At 46.7% G+C, this 20,751-nt stretch overlaps 1 protein-coding gene across 1 annotated transcript in view; it reads right to left on the bottom strand.

Moving 5' to 3' along the window:
- The window catches only part of ITGA11 (integrin subunit alpha 11), a 148,821-nt gene that overhangs the window by 105,479 nt on the left and 22,591 nt on the right, over positions 1-20,751 (bottom strand). The window lies entirely within an intron of this gene.

Genomic DNA, 20,751 nt, shown 5'->3' on the forward strand with positions numbered 1-20,751 from the left:
TCTGCAGCTGAAAACGACAAAACGATACACCCCTTAGGAGAGAAACAATTCTGAAAGGCTAAAGATGAGAGAGAAAAAATATATACACGGAAAGATGGGAAATAGGCCAGCCAGCAATGGCCAGATTCTGCCCTGCAATTCCAGCCAGGTGGACAGGCTTGGAGCCTGGGATGGATCTAGCTGAGGGCAGATGTTATTCCCCTATTTAAAGAATGCTGAGCAGTCATGTACCCTTTCACCAAAAGAATCAGCACGCTCATGTACTAGCCAGACCACAAGAAGACTGCAGCCAAGACGGCCTCTTGCAGTAGTAGAGAAAGAGCGAGCCTTTTAGCTGTTTTTCCAGATCAGCACAATTAGGGCTCTAAATCTTCAGAGCAGATTTTCTCTCTTCTCCCCCCTCCTTTTCGGTTACAGTCAGACTGAAAACGTCATGTCTGCTCCTGGAGCAGTCGCTGGGGACTAGCAGGGTCGCCAGCTTCGCCTCTTTCATTAGAGTCAGAGGAGTGCACACACACAGGGCCAGAAGGCCTCTGTTAGGAGCAGTCAGGAGACAGCAGGAATTTTAACTGCACTGGCCCCTGAACAGGGGAGAAGGCTGCTTGCACCCATTCACTTGGAACAAAGGAGACTGGTGCAAAGGTTAGGTGACATCTGGTCCATAAGCAGTGAAGTATATAGCAAGGAAACAGGGCTTGGGTTTGGGGCAAACAACAGGGCTGCTTAAGCAATTCTGTTAGCTAGTTCCTAGCAGGCACTGAAAAGCTGGCCCACTGGCTCTCTTCTGCTGTAACGGATTGAGTCTGCTAGTGCTCTGTGTTTGATCATGAACAAGGCCACCTTGCCAGTAACACATCATCAGTGCAACTCACTCTAATGGGATGGTTAGGATTTGATTTTGTTTTCTTTATGGAAATTGAGGCTTATTGCCAAGGGGTCTTTAATCCACTCTCCCACCCTCAACATTTTATCAAATTTTGTCTTTGCACGAGTGAAAAATGTTAACCAGACGCTCTTTGCTATGCTTTGAAAAGTTACTTGACTCTGTAACTCAAGATTAATTATGGATTTAGAAGCCCCAAATATAATTCACAATCAGAATATTGCATAATAGTTTCGTATTGTGTGCCAGCTCAAAAGGACAGCAAAACATGGCACCAGTTTGTCACAAGTGCAACGGAGATGTTTTGAATTGCCCGTTTCTGCCCATTTTGATTAAAAAGAAGTGGGGAAAAATTGTTGACTTTTGGGAAGAGGGAAAGATCAACAATTGCTGACACTGACCAATGGGAATATAAACCTGTCCTCCTCTACAGAGCACCGAAACAGTGCTGGAACAAGAGCTCGCTCGCTAATGACGTGCAGCATCGTTACGATACATTGTCAAAGGGAGCTAGTGGTTCTGCAACTAAAAAGCTGGAGCCATCTAAGGCTGAGGAGCCTCCCACATCAATCCAGTTTACTTAGGACGCTGCAGGCGTAAAGACAGCCATCGCTATCATCACGTGTGAAGGTTGCACCCTAGGGTGAAGCACCCAGGGCCTGCCTGCTCAGCACAGGACCTGGGGTAGAGGGGACGGTAGATTTAAGACACTTTCCCCCGCCCTGATCCTGGAGTTGATGTAAGGTTGAATTGACCCCTGGTGTAACTTCAGCTTCTTTAAGAGCTGCGCTCCGTTTCACCAGGTAGAAAAGTCCCTGAGAAGCTGCTTTGCTGGCTGGGGACGGCCGGAAGGCAGCACACTTTGGCCATCTGCCTGCTATGTGCAGAAGCACCCTCCTACACTTGGGGGAAGGATGGATGGCGTAAAGCCGACTATAGCAAACCCTCAATACCAATTAATTTACCAGCTTGCCATTCAGTGTAGAGTACCTAAAATATACCCTTCTGGTTTAAACACCAGTGTGTGGGGGGGATGGGAGAGGCACCTGTCTTTCAATTTTGACTAGAAATATGTCTGGAGTGTGGAAGCGGAAAGTTCTGTCTGGCATTCCCTTGGCCTGAGGCATGAAGCAGCTCGACGAAGCAATGGTAATTGAATCAGCCCTGGCTCGCCTTAAATTAAAAAAACACATTTGATGCAAGAGTCCTTCACTGTCTAACCTGTCTGGACGAAAGGCTGCTTTTCTTTTCAGAGCCTGCACTGCAATTGTTAGGAGATGTCATTTTCCGAGAGGAGACATGAAAGACAAATGGGTTAATTTGAAACATCTGACAGCAAAGCCTCTAGGGAACTTTTTAATCCTTTGCTCAGCATTGACAACACACCCCTGTGAAAGGAAGGCATGGGAGGAGCGCGCAGGAAAGATGACGGATGGTGAGCGAGGCACCGAGTGGCTGAGCAGCACGTCTCCTGGGCCTCCTCTGGATGGTGAACAAGGAATGTGTGTGACATTCTGTACCTTGGGGGAGCATCCTGGAACCCCCATAGTTGTCATTTATATATGATTGTGATCTTACGTATAAAGCAGGCCTTGTAAGGTATCAGGGGAAAGGTTATGATCTGCCGAAAGTCATTTCTCTGTCCATATGTGTGTATTATTAAGTTCTGAGAATTGTGTCGTATGGTGGTCACTAAAACATGCTGTAAGTTGGAGGAAATCAGCCAGATATTAGCTCCCCAGACGCAACAGCAAGGAAAATAGCCAACACCTGGGTGGGGGATCAATCAACCCATCAACAGCCATGGTCCAGCAAGGGAGCTAGGATGCAATGACTCACCTGCATGAGGCCACACCAGGGGAATTGCTCAACTTTGCCTGGAGACTCAGGGCTTGTCTACACTTACACTTTATTGCCCTCTAATTTGCTGGCTCAGGGGTGTGAAAAATCACCCCCTGAGCGCAGAAAGTTTGAGTGCTTTAAAGCACTAGTGTGGACAGGTTCCAAGCTATTCCCCTCATGGAGGTGGATTACCAGGAGCGCTGGGAGACTCTCTCCTGGCGCTCACGCGTGATCACACTCACACTTCAAAGCGCTCCTGCGAGAGCGCTTTGAAGTTTCTAGCGTAGACGTAGCCTCAGCAATGCGCCCAGACATGCCTGGACTTGTGTTTTCCAAGCACAAGGACTGAGGGTATAAAACAGACAGAGTGGCCATATGCTTGGCCTTTCTCCTTCCCCCACCTACAGTGCAAGCAACTAAGGCTGGGTCTAGACTGCCACTTTCAGCCTCAGAACTTTAGTTATTCAGGGGGCTGAAAAAAAACTTTTAGCACTGAAAAGTACCAGTACAGACAAGGCTTTGTCACCAGGAACCACGCTCCTGGCAATAAAGCTGCCACCCCTCATTCAGGGTGGGGGTTGTTTATTGCCGGGGAGAGCTCTCCCCCGATGATAAAGCATGTCTACACTGCCCACGTCACAGCTCTGCTGCAGCCACGCTGTAACGTGGGCAGTGTAGACATACCCTTAGACACTGAGAAGAAGACAAGACTCCAACAGAGGAGATTGGCCCAGGTTTAAGGAACCAACCTGTATACTAAGGACTGCAATATCCAGTGGGGTGAAAAAAAACTGCTTAATCTAGATGTTGCCCAGTCTAATAGCATTGAGAGTTAAGACTGCGGGCTTATATTTTATTTCTTTTGGTAACTAACTCTGACTTCTTGCTTATCACTTAAAATCAACCTTTTATAGTCAATAAATGTGTTTAATTGTTTGTCAAACCTGAGCAGATTTGCCCCACAGTTCATACAAACTCACTGGTAAAGACAAAGGCTGGTGTATGTCCACAATCGATTGATGAAGTGGTGAACCAATTAATAAATCTGTATTGCTCATCTTGAGAAGTGCAAGACGGTATATTCCTGGGGTACAGTGCTGGGAGCAATCTGGCTTTGGTGCCTTTCTCTGTGTGATTCGTGAGTGGCTCTGAGCGCATTCATGCAATCTAGCTGGGCGTGGGGCTCCACTTGCAGTTGTGCTGAGTGATCACAGCGCCTGGCGGGGTTTGCTGCTGGTCACTATCAAGGCCCTGTGAGAGACAGCCCAGGCTGGAGAGAGTTCAGGGGGCACAGCAGTCCCACACTCCCAGACTACACCCCGGGGGCTAAATGTAAACAAAGTCTTGAAATCAAAACAAGTGTTTCCTTTTGGCATCCACAAAACATTTCCTTCAACCCGCAATAATTTTATATTTTATTTTCTGATTCACTGAAAATTTCAAAACACATTAGGATTTGGTTCAACTCACAATGAAAACTCCTGCTTAAGCCTTCAGAACAGGATGGAAAGTGAGGGTTGAAGCAGGGGGGCTGAAACAATTTGTACAGTGGGGAGTCTGACAGCCACTGAACCAAACTGTAAACCCTGTGTATGATGGAAACCACTTCAAGCCAGGGGGTACAGTAGCACCCCCAGCACCTCTAGTTTCAGCACTGATGGGCTGAAGTGGTGTCTAGCTCGTGTGTGGGTTTGCCCCAAGAGTAAATTTCACCCACTGGACCAGATTCCTGCTTGTGTAAATCAGGTGTAACTCCACTGAGGACAATGGGGGGAGGGATAGCTCAGTGGTTTGAGCATTCGCCTGCTAAACCCAGAGTTGTAAGTTCAATCCTTGAGGGGGCCATTTCGGATCTGGGGCAAAAATTGGGGATTGGTCCTGCTTTGAGCAGGGGGTTGGACCTGAGGACCCTTCCAACCCTGATATTCTGTGAACAAGAGATTCTGGCCCTCGCACTTCACCATGCACCCCTTAGCCACAGACCAGAGCTGTGGCTTCACAAGAATTCCCCCTTTTCTTTCCCTTCAAGGTGGGCCTTTAAGAACTTTTTTTCTGAATCTCAAAAAGACTGAGTTTGTATTTGACTCAAAACTGTATGTGTGCCGGGGGGCGGGGGGACGACGTGCATCTCCATGTGTGTGTGATGTGTGCACACAAGCGTGTGCATGTGGGGTGGTGTGTGTCTCCGTGTGTGTTGGGTGTTTGTGGGTATGCGTACGTGGGGAGAGGTGGGTCTGTTTGTGTGCTGGGGCAGGAGGAAGTGTGTGAATCTGTGTGTGTGTGTGTGTGTGTTGGGGCAGGGGAGGTGTGCGCTTCTTACTTTATCCAAGCAGTTGCAGCCATGCCTAGTGATGGGATTTTTACGTACCCTTTGCTCCCGCGAGCGGTCACGGTGGTCAGCTTCGCCAGCTGAAGCTACAGCGACTCACACTAGCGGAGGGCCTGCCCCATGAGGTGCAGTTCACCTCCAGGGAATGGACTACCGCCCATCCTACCTACAACGTGAGGGTCTCATAGTTATACATGTCCTTAACAATATCTTGTTAACAAAATTCGGCTTCATTCAACTGAAAACTATATAAACCGACTTTATACCAAGGGCAAAAGCCATATGGAAGGAGGTGTATTCTGCCCTCCACTACACCCAGGCACCCCCAATGACTTCGGTGGAGATTCCTAGGCGTCAGTGAGGGCCTGCTGTGGCCCATTGCTGGGTATTTCCGCTGATCCAGCACCACCGAGCATAAGCACAACTTGCATGCAGGAGTTTTCCACAGTGTTGTGGCAATTCAGCCATTGCTATTGTGCAAAATTATATGACATGATTCTGTCAGGCTTGATAGCTCACTGCTATTTATTCCGTTCACACGCTCAGTGGAAAGATATTGAGTTTTTTTTAAAAGGAGCCAAACTTTGAGGAGGAAACGCTTGCCATTAACTTGCTGGTCTGGGAGAACAATGAACAGAGAAGCTTGATCCCACACATTGACCTTTTTTTAGTATTACAAATCAAACTCCTCCCCCTCCCCCTAGAATTTAGTATTCTGGAGTCTTTCCTCTCAAACTTTTGATTATGGGGGGTTATGGTTAGAACCCAGAAAGTGTGTAATATCTGGCTCACTGCCCTAAGAAAATAGTCCTGACCAAAAATATACATAGTACATATTTACACAAACACACCCATAGGTATATATATAAATGTGCATACATATCTATGTATATAATAACGTTTGAAATTCTCCTAAAAATCATCTAACTGGCCAAAAGCACCATTAAAATATTTAGAAACTAGCGTAGGTGCCAAAGTACTCGGATTCCACACTTGGTATTTGGCAGCAAAGTTTTGGGAGTGTTGTTATAGCAATTGCTCCTAGATAGTCTTGCATTTTTGAGGTTGTCATTTTGTTTCCTGGCACCCCTTTTCCTTTCAGCAGATTTCATGGAACCTTTTGGAGGCTGTTGTTCAGGAACGAATGTCTGGTTTCCGCCTCGCCAACAAGCTGTGGTTGCATTTCATCATTTCCATTTCATCTGCCTCCTGCCAGTTGAGGTCCTACACCATTATTATGAATCACATAATAGGGTTCCTCTACAGTGTGTCTGCCGGTTTTATACTATGGCCACTTTGTTTGGTCAATGATTTATATTTTAACCAGAGTGACTCATGGTGGTTTTTTGTTTTTTTTTTAATAAAAATACCTTTGCCTATTTATCTTGCCTCAGGATATCCATTTATATTCTTGCAAAGACATGGAAAGAAGCAGACACTGGATGTTGGCTTGAGGAACATGGAGTAGCTTTACTGAACCATTGGATAGATGCGGTGAAAATTCCTTCATGATGCTATAGGTGATGGCCTGGAAGCATAAGTAAAATTACATTTCAATTGGCAGTATATGCCACTTTATACCTCCAGAGTGCCCCAGTCATCCCCACACTGCTTGGAAGTAACTACATGAGGTGCAACGCAGGTAACTATCACCCCTGAAAGATAGGTAAGTGCACAATTGCCAACTTTCATGTGGTAAATAAGCACCCCGACTTTCACAGTAAGCCAAAAATCAAGCTAATCCCATTTCAAAACAAGGCCAAAACAAGCCTATCCCTAAGAACTCCAACACTCTATGTGACTAGATCCCCCCGGCGTGCAGTCTGGGACTGTGGTGGGCCTGCAGTGCACCCTTGCCCCTGCTTGCCGGGAGCCAATCAAAAAAAAGAAGCAACAAGCTACAACAAGCTACAAGCCAAACAAGCAACAAGATAAAAGCCAAAAACTAGACAACAAGCAACTCACAAGCCAATTAACCCAAAAATAAGCCCAATTTCTGCATTTTTTTCGCAGGTTTGGCATGTCTGGGTGAGTGTGAAGGAATCATGTAAGCATGAATAGGGGCCAATTTAATGACTTTGCCATGGTCCCAGTTAGATTTTAAAACTGAAATCTAACCAACTACATTTGCCAGTTTGGTAAGTGTTGTAGCCAATACTGGATAAAATGGATCGAGTCCAGGGAGCCCTATCTTACTAATTTTAGTGTGAGGTTCTTTCCAGGTCTACATTTGCTTTAGACAGTATTTCTCACACCAGGACACTTGGTTATTCGTAACCAATCAGCAGTTTATTAATTCAACAAGAACCACATAAGTACATAATTGACTACGACAAACGTTCTAGACCCGCACTGAACTGGAAACAAGTGCTAAGAAACCAAACTGTCTCAGGGGTTGGAGCTCAGGACTCAGGGCCAGTGGCAAGACTAATCTCCAGGCCGCCTCAGGAGTACAGGTGGCCTGCAGCAGGCAGCCCGGTTGGCCATGCCTCCTGATTGGCTGCAGGGGCCAGCAGCAGCAGTTTGGTGGCTGCTCAGGGCTCATGCCCACCACTTTGCCTGCTGCCCATGCCCGCTACCCAGCCTTGCCTCTGTCCTGCCCCTGCCTTGAACCCCTCGTTGCCTGCTATCCTGCTCACTCCAGTTCCTGACCTGAGACAAAGTGAATGGTAGTCGTTCCACTGATTTCAGTGGGCATTGGGTCAAGACCTAAAAATCATGAACTATTAATGGCTATAAAATGATTATCATAGAATCATAGGACTGGAGGGGATCTTGAGAGGTCATCTAGTCCATTCCCTGCACTCATGGCATTATCTAGACCATCCCTGACAGGTGTTTGTCTAACCTGCTCTTAAAAATCCCCAATGATGGAGATTCCACAACCCCCCTAGGCAATTTACTCCAGTGCTTAACCATCCTGACAGGAAGTTTTTCCTAATGTCCAACCTAAATCTCCCTTGCTGCAATTTAAGCCCATTGCTTCTTATCCTATCCTCAGAGGTTAAGAACAATTCTTCTCCCTCCTCCTTGTAACAACCTTTTATGTACCCAAAAACTGTGATCATGTCCCATCTGTCTTCTCTTCTCCAGACTAAACAAATCCAATATTTTCAATCTTCCCTCATAGGTCATGTTTTCTAGACCTTTAATCATTTTTGTTACTTTCCTCTAGACTTTCTCCAATTTGTCCACATCTTTCCTGAAATGTGGTGCCCAGAACTGGACACAATACTCCAGTTGAGATCTAATTAGCCTGGAGCAGAGCGGAAGAATTACTTCTCGTGTCTTGCTTACAACACTCCTGCTAATACAGGGGAGCCTGAGAAGGAGCCAAAATTTACCAATGTCCATTGCCTAAAAGCCACAGTAATACATCAGCAGCCCCCATCAGCCCACCACCCCCAGCACCTCCAGTCCTGACAGTCAGCACTTCCCCTCCCCTCCCCCCGTGCCTCCTGCCTGCCACAATCATCTGTTACAGTGTACAGGAGCCTCTGGGGGAGAGGGGGAAGGAGCAAGGGCGCAGCAGGTTCAGGAGAGGAGGCGGGAAGGGCAGGGGCCTTGGGGTAAGCAGAGGAAAGTTGGTGCCTGTAGCTCCAGCCCCGGAGTCAGTCAGTGCCTCTGCAAGGAGCCGCATATTAACTTCTGAAGAGCCGCATGCAGCTCTGGAGCCCCAGGTTGGCCACCCCTGGGCTAATACATCCCAGAATGATGTTCGCTTTTTTTGCAACAGTGTTACACTGTTGACTCATATTTAGCTTGTGGTCCACTATGACCCCCAGCTCCCTTTCTGCAGCACTCCTTCCTAGACAGTCCCCCATTTTGTATGTGTGCAAAAGATTGTTCCCTCCTAAGTAGAGTACTTTGCATTTGTCCTTATTGAATTTCATCCTATTTACTTCAGACATTTCTCCAGTTTGTCCAGATCATTTTGAATTTTAATCCGATACTCCAAAGCACTTGCAAGCCCTCCCAGTTTGGTATTGTCCACAAACTTTACTCTCTCTTTCTCTCTCCGTGTCATTATCTAAATCATTGATGAATATATTGAACGGAACTGGCCCCAGAACTGACCCCTGTGGGATCCCACTCGATATGCCCTTATATTGAAAAAAAATCAAGGAAACATTCTCTATCAGTCTACAAGGACCTTGTGACACCCTGTACCCCATGTTCACCACTTTTGTACATTTAGGATATATTTTGCATAAAGTATGCCTTGTGAGGTATCATTTGAAAACTCATAATCTGCTGAACATCATTGTCCTGTTAAAAAGTGTGTAACAACATTGTGTAAAGCTATGAGATTTTACTATATGTTCGTTACTGAAATATGTTGCAATTCTGGGTAACGCCCCCAGACTAGCTTCTCAGAGACAGCAAACAACTGACCACAGGTGTTAGAAAACTATTAACTGCTGAAGCAACCATTTGCCAACAGGGGAGACTGTAAACAAAGAAATTTGCAATTCACCTGAAAGACATTTTGAATCTCATGTGCACAGGGGACTGTTTTGCCTACTCCCAAGTGGACGGGGGGGGGGTAATCCTCAAAGAGAGGAGGTGGTTATAAAACAGAGAGACAGAGATCTCCTCCTCATCTCTCCTCCCCATCTCTACTCACGGCAGCAAGATCACTTGAAAGACAAATGGTTCATCACTGAACTGGGGGCAGTGTTCCTGGCCTGCAGGTTTTTGCAGCCAGTACAGATTACTGAAAGTTTTTGGGTAAGAGAAACCTATTTGCTTTTTATTTAAATTTGTTAGCTGTGATAAATTTAGGAATTAGCTTGCATGTTTATATTTTTATTTCTTTTGTAACCAGCTCTGAATTTTATGCCTTATCACTTGTAAATCACTTAAAATCTATCTTTCTCTAGTTAATAAATTTGTTTTACTGCTTTATCTAAACCAGTGTGTTTGACTGAAGTGTTTGGGACATCTCTACTCAGGTCAACAAGGCTGGTGTATTTATTACCCTTTGTTGGAATGACAGACTAAAATAATGAGCTTGTACCGTCCAGTGAGTTACTGAACAGTACAAGACACGTATTTCTGGGGGGCAAGGCTGGGACTGTGGGATATGCGGGTGTCACCCTGTATCTATTCATGGATGGCTGGGCGTAGCATTCATGTACTCAGCTGGGAGGACTCTGCAGGGTTGGTGTTCACTAGCAAAGCCGTGTTAAAGGCTTTCCAGGCTGGAGAGCTAAGGGGACACAGCAGTTCACCCTGGGGAATGTCACAGACCTTCTATTTCACAAAGAGAGATCGAGGATAAAAACCTCTTGAGGGCGGGGGTGGGGTTAAGAAAAATCAGTCCTTATAATTAGCAAACAACTGGTCTTTCACTTACAGGTCTGAGGCTTTAAGCAACTAATGGATCATTTATTATCATACTTCTCAACCCCATCAGGCAAAAGCCTGGAGTTTTTTGATAAGTAAAACCTTGAAACAAAATGGCTGCTGAAATGAGCGTAAATTGCTTCATTTTGTCCATGTGAACAAAGAGCCAGACCCAGCCTCTGCCAGAAAATGAAAGAGCTGAGAGACGTGCACTATACTCTATGAACCCGGCTAAGCAACTGCACGAGGGAGGCTGTTATTTGCAAAGGAAGACTTTGCAAAGACAGGGGCAGGATACCAGGGACTGGACATTTAGTCATCATAAATACCCAGTTGGAGAGTAGGAACTCTGAAGACAGGAACTTTTCTTGTGTTATGAGATGGTAGCCATTGATAGAACGATTACAAAATACAGCCATAGGCTCAGTGCAGTGCGTAAATTACTTAGCAACAACTGACTTCATGAGATAGAATATGACCCCTATAGGAATAAGGGCCATGCATCCAAGGGTAGAAGTGGAGCTCCCCCTGGAGAAAGAGCCTCACTAACTTTTCTTGCAGACGGTATTCTTCTTTCAAGCTTCTTAATATCTGAACAGGACAGTAGGCAGGCTCTGCTAAAATACCCCCCCCCCAATACACCAGGGTCACCCCTGAAGAAGAGATTTTTAAAATTAAATCATTTTCACTGTAGTTGCCACCCATGGTGGATTTTTCCAGCAGCTGTCGTAGTCTTTCCCGTGTACAGTCAGATGAGGAACACTGCTTGAGGAGCAGTTTGGCACATCAGCTTGGAGCAATATGCTATGTATCTAATTAACATCTGGATTGCCACACGCTTGCATGCCCTCTGCATTCTGTTACAGTACAGTTTGCTAAGGGGGGCATGTACTTTTAAGTTCAAAGTGAGGATTTTCGAAAAAGGAGTGTGTCCAAAGCAAACGGGGAAAGGAAGCTAAAGGAAACGCATCTTATTTACTCTTCCTTATCTAATTCTGAGACCTGCAGCTTCAAACACAAGTCCCTGAGCTCAGAACCAACCCATCAGAAAACTCTTTGCAGAAACCAAACGTCTATTAGGGCCTAAATCAAAGATCACAGACATCAGTGCAAAGACTGCCATTGACTGCTATGGGCTTGGGATCAGGTCCTCGCAAATACAGTATTTCATCTATTATCCCACAGCAGGTGTCTCTATAAGTGAGAAGGCAGTGCTTGTGAAAGACGTCAGATTAGCAGCCCTGGAAAATGGAGACCCCCCCTTACCCCCCGCCAAGTCAACTTGTCTCTGTGCCTCAGTCCTGCCCTTGAGGAAATACCTGTAGGGGTCACAGGATCCTTCTTCTTCCATGCCTGGGTCTTGACTTCTCTGCCTAGGCTACAACTAAGGATGCCAATTTTGTGGCAGTTGCCCCGATTTTGTGATGTGATCTCTGCTCTCTAGGAAATGAACTAAGATACACAGCTCATTTCACACATAGCCATCAGATGGCAATGACTTCTGGTCACCATCAATGGAGGCTTGATTTAAGTCAGCTACCTAGCAGAATTGTTCTACCATCCAGTTGCCAAAGGACTTTTCTGTGGGATAACAGACTGCACAACTTTACTGAGTGCTAAAATTAGCTAATTTAAGCCTTCAAAGAGGAAGCAGTTTCTGCAAACAAGAAGATTAATAATTCCTTATTAACAACACATGATAACACATGATCCCCTACGTGGCTCTGGGAAGAAGGATAAAGGAGTTTGAGGCGCAAGTGGTGTTCTCGTCCATCCTCCCCGTGGAAGGAAAAGGCCTGGGTAGGGACCGTCGAATAGTGGAAGTCAACAAATGGCTACGCAGGTGGTGTCAGAGAGAAGGCTTTGGATTCTTTGACCATGGGATGGTGTTCCATGAAGGAGGAGTGCTGGGCAGAGACGGGCTCCACCTTACGAAGAGACGGAAGAGCATCTTTGCGAGCAGGCTGGCTAACCTAGTGAGGAGGGCTTTAAACTAGGTTCACTGGGGGAAGGAGACCAAAGCCCTGAGGTAAGTGGGAAAGCGGGATACCGGGAGGAAGCACAGGCAGGAAGGTCTGTGAGGGGAGGGCTCCTGCCTCATACTGAGAATGAGGGGCGATCAGCAGGTTATCTCAAGTGCTTATATACGAATGCACAAAGCCTTGGAAACAAACAGGGAGAACTGGAGGTCCTGGTGATGTCAAGGAATTATGACGTGATTGGAACAACAGAGACTTGGTGGGATAACTCACACGACTGGAGTACTGTCATGGATGGATATAAGCTGTTCAGGAAGGACAGGAAGGGCAGAAAAGGTGGGGGAGTTGCACTGTATGTAACGGAGCAGTATGACTGCTCAGAGTTCTGGTACGAAACTGCAGAAAACCTGAGTGTCTCTGGATTAAGTTTAGAAGTGTGAGCAACAAGAGTGATGTCGTGGTGGGAGTCTGCCATAGACCACCAGACCAGGGGGATGAGGTGGATGAGGCTTTCTTCCGGCAGCTCGCGGAAGCTACTAGATCACACGCCCTGGTTCTCATGGGTGACTTTAATTTTCCTGATATCTGCTGGGAGAGCAATACAGCGGTGCATAGACAATCCAGGAAGTTTTTGGAAAGTGTAGGGGACAATTTCCTGGTGCAAGTGCTAGAGGAGCCAACTAGGGGGGGAGCTTTTCTTGACCTGCTGCTCACAAACCGGGAAGAATTAGTAGGGGAAGCAAAAGTGGATGGGAATCTGGGAGGCAGTGACCATGAGTTGGTTGAGTTCAGGATCCTGACACAGGGAAGAAAGGTAAGCAGCAGGATACGGACCCTGGACTTCAGGAAAGCAGACTTCGACTCCCCCAGGGAACGGATGGGTAGGATCCCCTGGGGGACTAACATGAAGGGGAAAGGAGTCCAGGAGAGCTGGCTGTATTTCAAGGAATCCCTGTTGATGTTACAGGGACAAACCATCCCGATGTGTCGAAAGAATAGTAAATATGGCAGGCGACCAGCTTGGCTTAACGGTGAAATCCTAGCGGATCTTAAACATAAAAAAGAAGCTTACAAGAAGCGGAAGGTTGGACATATGACCAGGGAAGAGTATAAAAATATTGCTCGGGCATGTAGGAATGAAATCAGGAGGGCCAAATTGCACCTGGAGCTGCAGCTAGCAAGAGATGTCAAGAGTAACAAGAAAGGTTTCTTCAGGTATGTTGGCAGCAAGAAGAAAACCAAGGAAAGTGTGGGCCCCTTAATGAATGAGGGAGGCAACCTAGTGACAGAGGATGTAGAAAAAGCTAATGTACTCAATGCTTTTTTTGCCTCTGTCTTTGCTAACAAGGTCAGCTCCCAGACTGCTGCGCTGGGCATCACAGCATGGGGAGTAGATGGCCAGCCCTTTGTGGAGAAAGAGGTGGTTAGGGACTATTTAGAAAAGCTGGACGTGCACAAGTCCATGGGGCCGGACGAGTTGCATCCGAGAGTGCTAAAGGAACTGGCGGCTGTGATTGCAGAGCCTTTGGCCATTATCTTTGAAAACTCGTGGCGAACGGGGGAAGTCCCGGATGACTGGAAAAAGGCTAATGTAGTGCCAATCTTTAAAAAAGGGAAGAAGGAGGATCCTGGGAACTATAGGCCAGTCAGCCTCACTTCAGTCCCCAGAAAAATCATGGAGCAGGTCCTCAAAGAATCAATTCTGAAGCACTTACATGAGAGGAAAGAGATCAGGAACAGTCAGCATGGATTCACCAAGGGAAGGTCATGCCTGACTAATCTAATCGCCTTCTATGATGAGATTACTGGTTCTGTGGATGAAGGGAAAGCAGTGGATGTATTGTTTCTCCCATAGTATTCTTGTCAGCAAGTTAAAGAAGTATGGGTTGGATGATTGCACTATAAGGTGGGTAGAAAGTTGGCTAGATTGTCGGGCTCAACGGGTAGTGATCAATGGCTCCATGTCTAGTTGGCAGCCGGTGTCAAAGTGGAGTGCCCCAGGGGTCGGTCCTGGGGCCGGTTTTGTTCAATATCTTCATAAATGATCTGGAGGATGGTATAGATTGCACTCTCAGCAAATTTGCGGATGATACTAAACTGGGAGGAGTGGCAGATATGCTGGAGGGCAGGGATAGGATACAGAGGGACCTAGACAAATTGGAGGATTGGCCAAAAGAAATCTGATGAGGTTCAATGAGGATAAGTGCAGGGTCCTGCACTTAGGACGGAAGAACCCAATGCACAGCTACAGACTAGGGACCGAATGGCTAGGCAGCAGTTCTGCGGAAAAGGACCTAGGGGTGACAGTGGATGAGAAGCTGAATATGAGTCAGCAGTGTGCCCTTGTTGCCAAGAAGGCCAATGGCATTTTGGGATGTATAAGTAGGGGCATAGCGAGCAGATCGAGGGATGTGATCGTCCCCCTCTACTCGACATTGGTGAGGCCTCATCTGGAGTACTGTGTCCAGTTTTGGGCCCCACGCTACAAGAAGGATGTGGATAAATTGGAAAGAGTCCAGCGAAGGGCAACAAAAATGATTAGGGGTCTGGAACACATGACTTATGAGGAGAGGCTGAGGGAACTGGGATTGTTTAGTCTGCAGAAGAGAAGAATGAGGGGGAATTTGATAGCTGCTTTCAACTACCTGAGAGGTGGTTCCAGAGAGGATGGTTCTAGACTATTCTCAGTGGTAGAAGAGGACAGGACAAGGAGTAATGGTCTCAAGTTGCAGTGGGGGAGGTTTAGGTTGGATATTAGGAAAAACTTTTTCGCTAGGAGGGTGGTGAAACACTGGAATGTGTTACCTAGGGAGGTGGTGGAATCTCCTTCCTTAGAAGTTTTTAAGGTCAGGCTTGACAAAGCCCTGGCTGGGATGATTTAATTGGGGATTGGTCCTGCTTTTGAGCGGGGGGTTGGACTAGATGACCTCCTGAGGTCCCTTCCAACCCTGATATTCTATGATTCTATGATAACACTTACCTCCCTAGCTAGCTACCTGATAGGCTGCCACCTCAGGCAAGTAGGTATTGGAATACATCATTTTCACCGACAGTCACTTGTGGGTGCAAAAATTGCACCTGCAAAACAGGTGGCTGGGATGATACCCCCTTAAAAATTAACTCTGCTGTGTTAGTTTAAGGTTCTGATTGTGAGTGGGAATACAGGAAAGTGTGCACACCCTTTTGGCTCTCAAATCCCCAAGTGCATGCGTTCAGTGCATGCATGCAAAGGGGGCGGGGAGGGTTGTCATACACCAATATGAGAATCTGGCCCTTTCATTAAATCTCAGTAACAGTGAAGTCACAGATGCCACAGGAACTTAGCCAGCCATCTACCCCCTTCATCATCCAGAACGTAGGCCCTCAGCCCCTCCAAAAACCCCTCTCAAATAGGTGTTTTTTGTATTGAGCTAAGTCACTAAGTTCAGGCAGTTTTGGACTGGGGGAGAGGGGCAAGTCCCAGAGCCCTCACAGAGAACACGCTGCCAGCTGCCCCTTCTCTTTTATAAGAGGGGATCCAGCTTGAGCGCAGCTGCTCACCACCAAGGAGGGAGGCAATCCTTCAGGTAAGCCAGGTCAGAACCAATACCTGAAACTCCACCCAAAGACCAATAAGCTGCTAGTGCAGATCCCAGAACACTGGCCTCAAGTGCTCTCAAGGCAATGTTCTGCTCAGTAAGCGAGCAGCTGTGTTCAACGCCAGCTGTAGTCTCCCCGTGGTTTAAAGACATACACCGGTGTGAAGCACGTTGCCATTTGCTTTAGAAGCAAAGCGAAATCACGAGTTTCTGCCAGGGAGAGCCTGCTTCTATATCGCACATTGACCCTTTTTCACCACATAGCCGCTAGCTCCTTCAGACAGATAAACACCATGGGCTAAACCCTGCCCTTTGGAGGCTGACAGGGAGGGAGAACAGATGTAGCACCTGCCGATGAATTCCATCTGTTCAGGGCAGATGCAGGCCTTGGGGCACTGGAGAGAACATGCCAAGCAGCAGCATTTAAACCTGGAACTGATAAACATGGTCTACACTGAGCCCTGGGCCTCTGCTAGGTGCCCAGCTAGGGTCAGGGCCCTGGCCCCACCTGCAGTTCAGCTGGCTACAACCCCTTTGGGGTGAGGACGGGGGCATGATGGAGTGACTCGGCTGGGCAAACAGTCCAGGGACATACCAAGGGGTAGGGTGGATTCTCTGTCCCTTAAAGTATTTAAATAGAGACTGGACATTCTTCTAAAATGATCCACTCTAGCTGGTTCAGACAGAAGTTAGGAAGTGACGTTTTGTGGCCTGTGTTAGACAGGAGGTTGGACTAGAAGATCACAGTGGTTCCTTCAGGCCTTAAAATAAAATCTAGAAAAATTGTGACTACCTCCAGTGAGGACAAACTTGACAGAAAACAGATACTTCATCCTAGCTCTCGCCCGCCACATACACCACAAGGCAGATGGCATGACTTAGGCTAGTTGGCCAGCAAATGGTAGAATGAAACTCCAACACAAGTATCTTACTTCAGGCCATTGTAAACCAGATGTCTATCGGTTTTATATACCAATGCACCTGCTGTATCTGTTGCCAAGGTGTTAGTGGTACACTCAACAGTGACTGAGTGCTGCAATCAGGAGCAGTCAGAGTTGCAATTGCTAGCAGTGTATCATACGGATATAAATCAGGATTGAAGACTTTAATCGTGATTAAAGATCAGCATTGCCAGAGATATGCAGCCTTAGCAGGCAGAAATTACTGCTTTAGCCTGCCCGAGATTGATTATGGTTGTAAGTTTTATTAGAATTGCTGGCTCACCTACCACAGGAGATCAGATGGGAGAAATACACCATGCACTGTGATTCATACTCAGCTTTGGCTATATTAGAGATTGGCACGAGGAGAAAGATTTGGATTCTGGACACTCCAATCATCAGGAAATTCTGATCCAAGCCTAACTCAAGGCTGTATGATCTAGTTCACATGTAAACACTGGTGGCATTTTGAATCATGACAGAAAAGGGGCTATTGCCATGTTGGACTAAAGTTCTACCAGAAGGTGCTGGGCACAGAAAATGTTACTGTAACATGGCCAATTCCTACCTATTCCTCTACCCGAGCAAGATGAATAGTCAGGAAATAATTCACAATTATTTGAGCAAGTTATGCTTGCTCCTCATTTTATTGGCTTTTCCGTGAGCATGCATACAGAGGGTCTTTTGTTCCCCAAAATGTTGGGGAAAGACCATCGTGGAGGCAAATATCAACATTTACATCCCAATAAGGAGATCTGTATGTGGATACAAGTATCCTCTCTTTCACTCTTTCTTGTTTAATGAAGAGAAGTGTTCCTGGCTGCTCCTAGAGGGGAAAAAATAATCCAAACAATTGCAAATGGCAGTGAAATCCCCAATTCAGTGGCTTTTGGGGAATGCAGTTTATTCTTTCCCCACGTTTAATTTTAAAATGTATGATTAATAGACGTGCTGAATAACAGTTGGTGTTGATTTAGCAGGTTCCTTAGCTGCATTGTTGTTCCCTGAGCCACAAGGAATTTGACGAGTGAAACGTTAATTCTTAGTAAACAGAAATAGCTGGCAACTCTCATTTCTTTGTTCGTTTGCACTGGCTTTGCTGGCAGATGGATGCGATGGATGAGCTTTTTAAATGTGGCACTTGGAACGCCAGCCACCAAAATCCTGCAGTAGAAGTATCTGCCACCTCAGATGGAAACCACAGGTCTCCACACATTGATACCAGGATGTAAGAGGATTTCTTCTGTCTTTCCAAAATAGATAAAGTGACCCAAAGGAGAGGGAAGACAGGCCGACAGGCGTCATGGAAAGAAGGTGGACTCTCATCAACAGAGGGGCTCAACGCCCAGCAATCCAGTTAATGTCAAGGGGAACTGGGGGCACACAGCACTTCTGAACATCAGGCTGCTTTCATGGGTGCCCACATTTGCAAAAGTGGTTTTGCCCAGGTTGAGATGCCTTAAAGGGGCCTGGTTTTCAGGAAGTGCTGAGCTCCCACCCACTGAAAGACACACCCCATAAGGAGTCTCAAGTTGGGCGCTCACACACAAAAAACATTAGTCATTTTTGAAAATGTAGAGCTAGGGCCAAATGTAATTTGGGGAATTCTGGTGGTCCCATGTAAGCAGTAGGAAAATACCTAGGTCTTAAATACAGGCACCCAGTTTTGAAAGGCTCAGCCAAGAGTTTTAAGTTTACAGGGCACCGTTAAATACCTATACTTTCCTTTTCAATTGGCAACAGTGAATGCATAATAGTGCTTCCATTCTCCTTTCAAACCAGTCCCTAAATGCCGGCTCTCACAGGAACGTCAATCTACATTCTCTGAATCTCAGAATTCAATCCCCTCCTGTAGGGTGAGCAAACCCAGAGGCCAGAGTGGAAACACCCATGCTTTATATAACTGCAAACATCTCAGAAGAATCACAGCTAGGAGTTCTGGTGTCATAAGCAGCGGCCCTGAGCTCTGATCCACCATGTACTCCTACGGCTGGTCTTGTGACCACAGAGTCACCCTTTGCTGTTTCTAACAAGTCTCCAGCCCCCAGCAGTTGTCTCTAACTAAAGCAGTATATGGTACTAATTGGGAGAAAACACGCCATCCCTTTGGCTTCAGGGCAATCAGGGCATAAATCCAGCCAGACTCGTCATTCACCACAGGACAGCCTGTCTGGGAAGATCACGAACCTTAAATTAAACAGAAAAGAAACTGCATCTAAATATGTTAAGGCTGTGATGACAAAAGCTGGGGAATCCAAGGTTAAGTCAGAACCTCTCATTAACTCACAAGGAAAAGAAGCCACTGAGCCATATTGCAGCAGAGTGAGGGAATGGCAGAGCATGAGAACGGCAGTGGGGGAGGCCTAAAAGCCACTACACCAACTCTACGGCATGTGAGGCCAAACTGTAAGAGAGAACGTGTGCCTCTAAAGAGACTAGAGAGATAATTCCCTCGGGTTCTCTGAAGATCTGGGGGCCATGGGAAGGACTTTTCATCTGGTGGGTTTTCTCACATGTGAATATCTTAATAAATCAGAGCAATCATCCCAGACTGAGACAGCAAAGCCCAACATGAACATGGTGAAAGTGTGCACAAAGCCACCCTCACACGTAGAGATGACTGAGCATTTAGATCCAAAGCCTCAGATCTTTATCTAGTCATTAGACACCTCCCCATTGCACCCTGCAAACTTTCTGCACAAACCGCTGGCTGCCCCAGCTCATATGCACACGCTGACTGTGATCTCCTTGGGTGTGGGCATCTTCAGAATGGGACAGAGAGCAGCATCTGGGAGAGGAGCACCAAGCATAGCTGGGCAACGAGTCCCAGAAAGCAGCAGGACAATACGCTGTGTGGTCTGGTTTATTCTCTTGAATAGTAGAGCACTCTCTCTGCTTTGGTTAAGGTTGAGAGTCATTTTCTGTTTGGCTGTAGGCTATTATAAATGCTCTAAAATCCACATGCTGATGAGGATTGTCTTGAAATGTGCTGGGCCTCATGGAGGTGCCAGATAGGGTCAGTGGTCCGATTTGAACAAGGGGCTCTTAATATACAGCCCCAACCCCGCCTTTTACAAAATCATCATCTTTCTTTTATCATGACCACCTTTTTTGCATACACCTAAAGCACAAATTATGGCTCCGATCCTCCCCAAACTGATCTCAATTGCTTGGGTCTTAGCTCAGCTGGTGCACAGCCCCTTTCCGGTTGGCTGAAAAAGCGAGTAAAGGCAAGGGGTGTCACTCTGGGTTGGCAGGTACCAAAGCAAAAGGCCGAAAAGAGCGGGCTGCGCGCACGCAGCAAGATTAGGGCCCTGTTGAAGCGCGAGTGTCCAGGCAGTCTGTTGGCACAGTATTCGGCTGGCTCACGGTGACATACAATCAGAGCGACAGTTTAAAATCCACACACAGACTCAGATTTCCCTTTCGAAGCATTGTCAAGGAAATGAACATTAAACTTCAATACAGGCAAGGAGAAAAACTCCAGTAAGCAGTTAGGATAATGTCATCCTCTTTCCTGAGCAATAGGACAGTGTGATCAAAGGAAAGCAAGTCTCTGGTGACCTAGTACATAGAGACACCCACCCCCTGCCAACATGAGCTGCTCCTAACCTGTTCAGAGTCTTATAACTTTTTGGTGCAAATCAAAGGAATATGGAGGGGCACTGGAGAACATGTTGGGGTGCGGGAGCTGTACAGGGGTGTGGCGTTTGGAAGGGTCCAGGGATGGGAGGGGAGAAGGGGCTTCGGGCTGTGGCAAGGGGAATGGGATAAATAAGGATGAGTGGTAGGGAAGGGGATTAAGGGAAATGGTAGGAAACGGATGGGAGGAATGGAGTGGGGGGGAAAG

The sequence above is a fragment of the Lepidochelys kempii genome, chromosome 10, assembly GCF_965140265.1.
Source record: "Lepidochelys kempii isolate rLepKem1 chromosome 10, rLepKem1.hap2, whole genome shotgun sequence".
NCBI classification, from domain to species: Eukaryota; Metazoa; Chordata; order Testudines; family Cheloniidae; genus Lepidochelys; species Lepidochelys kempii.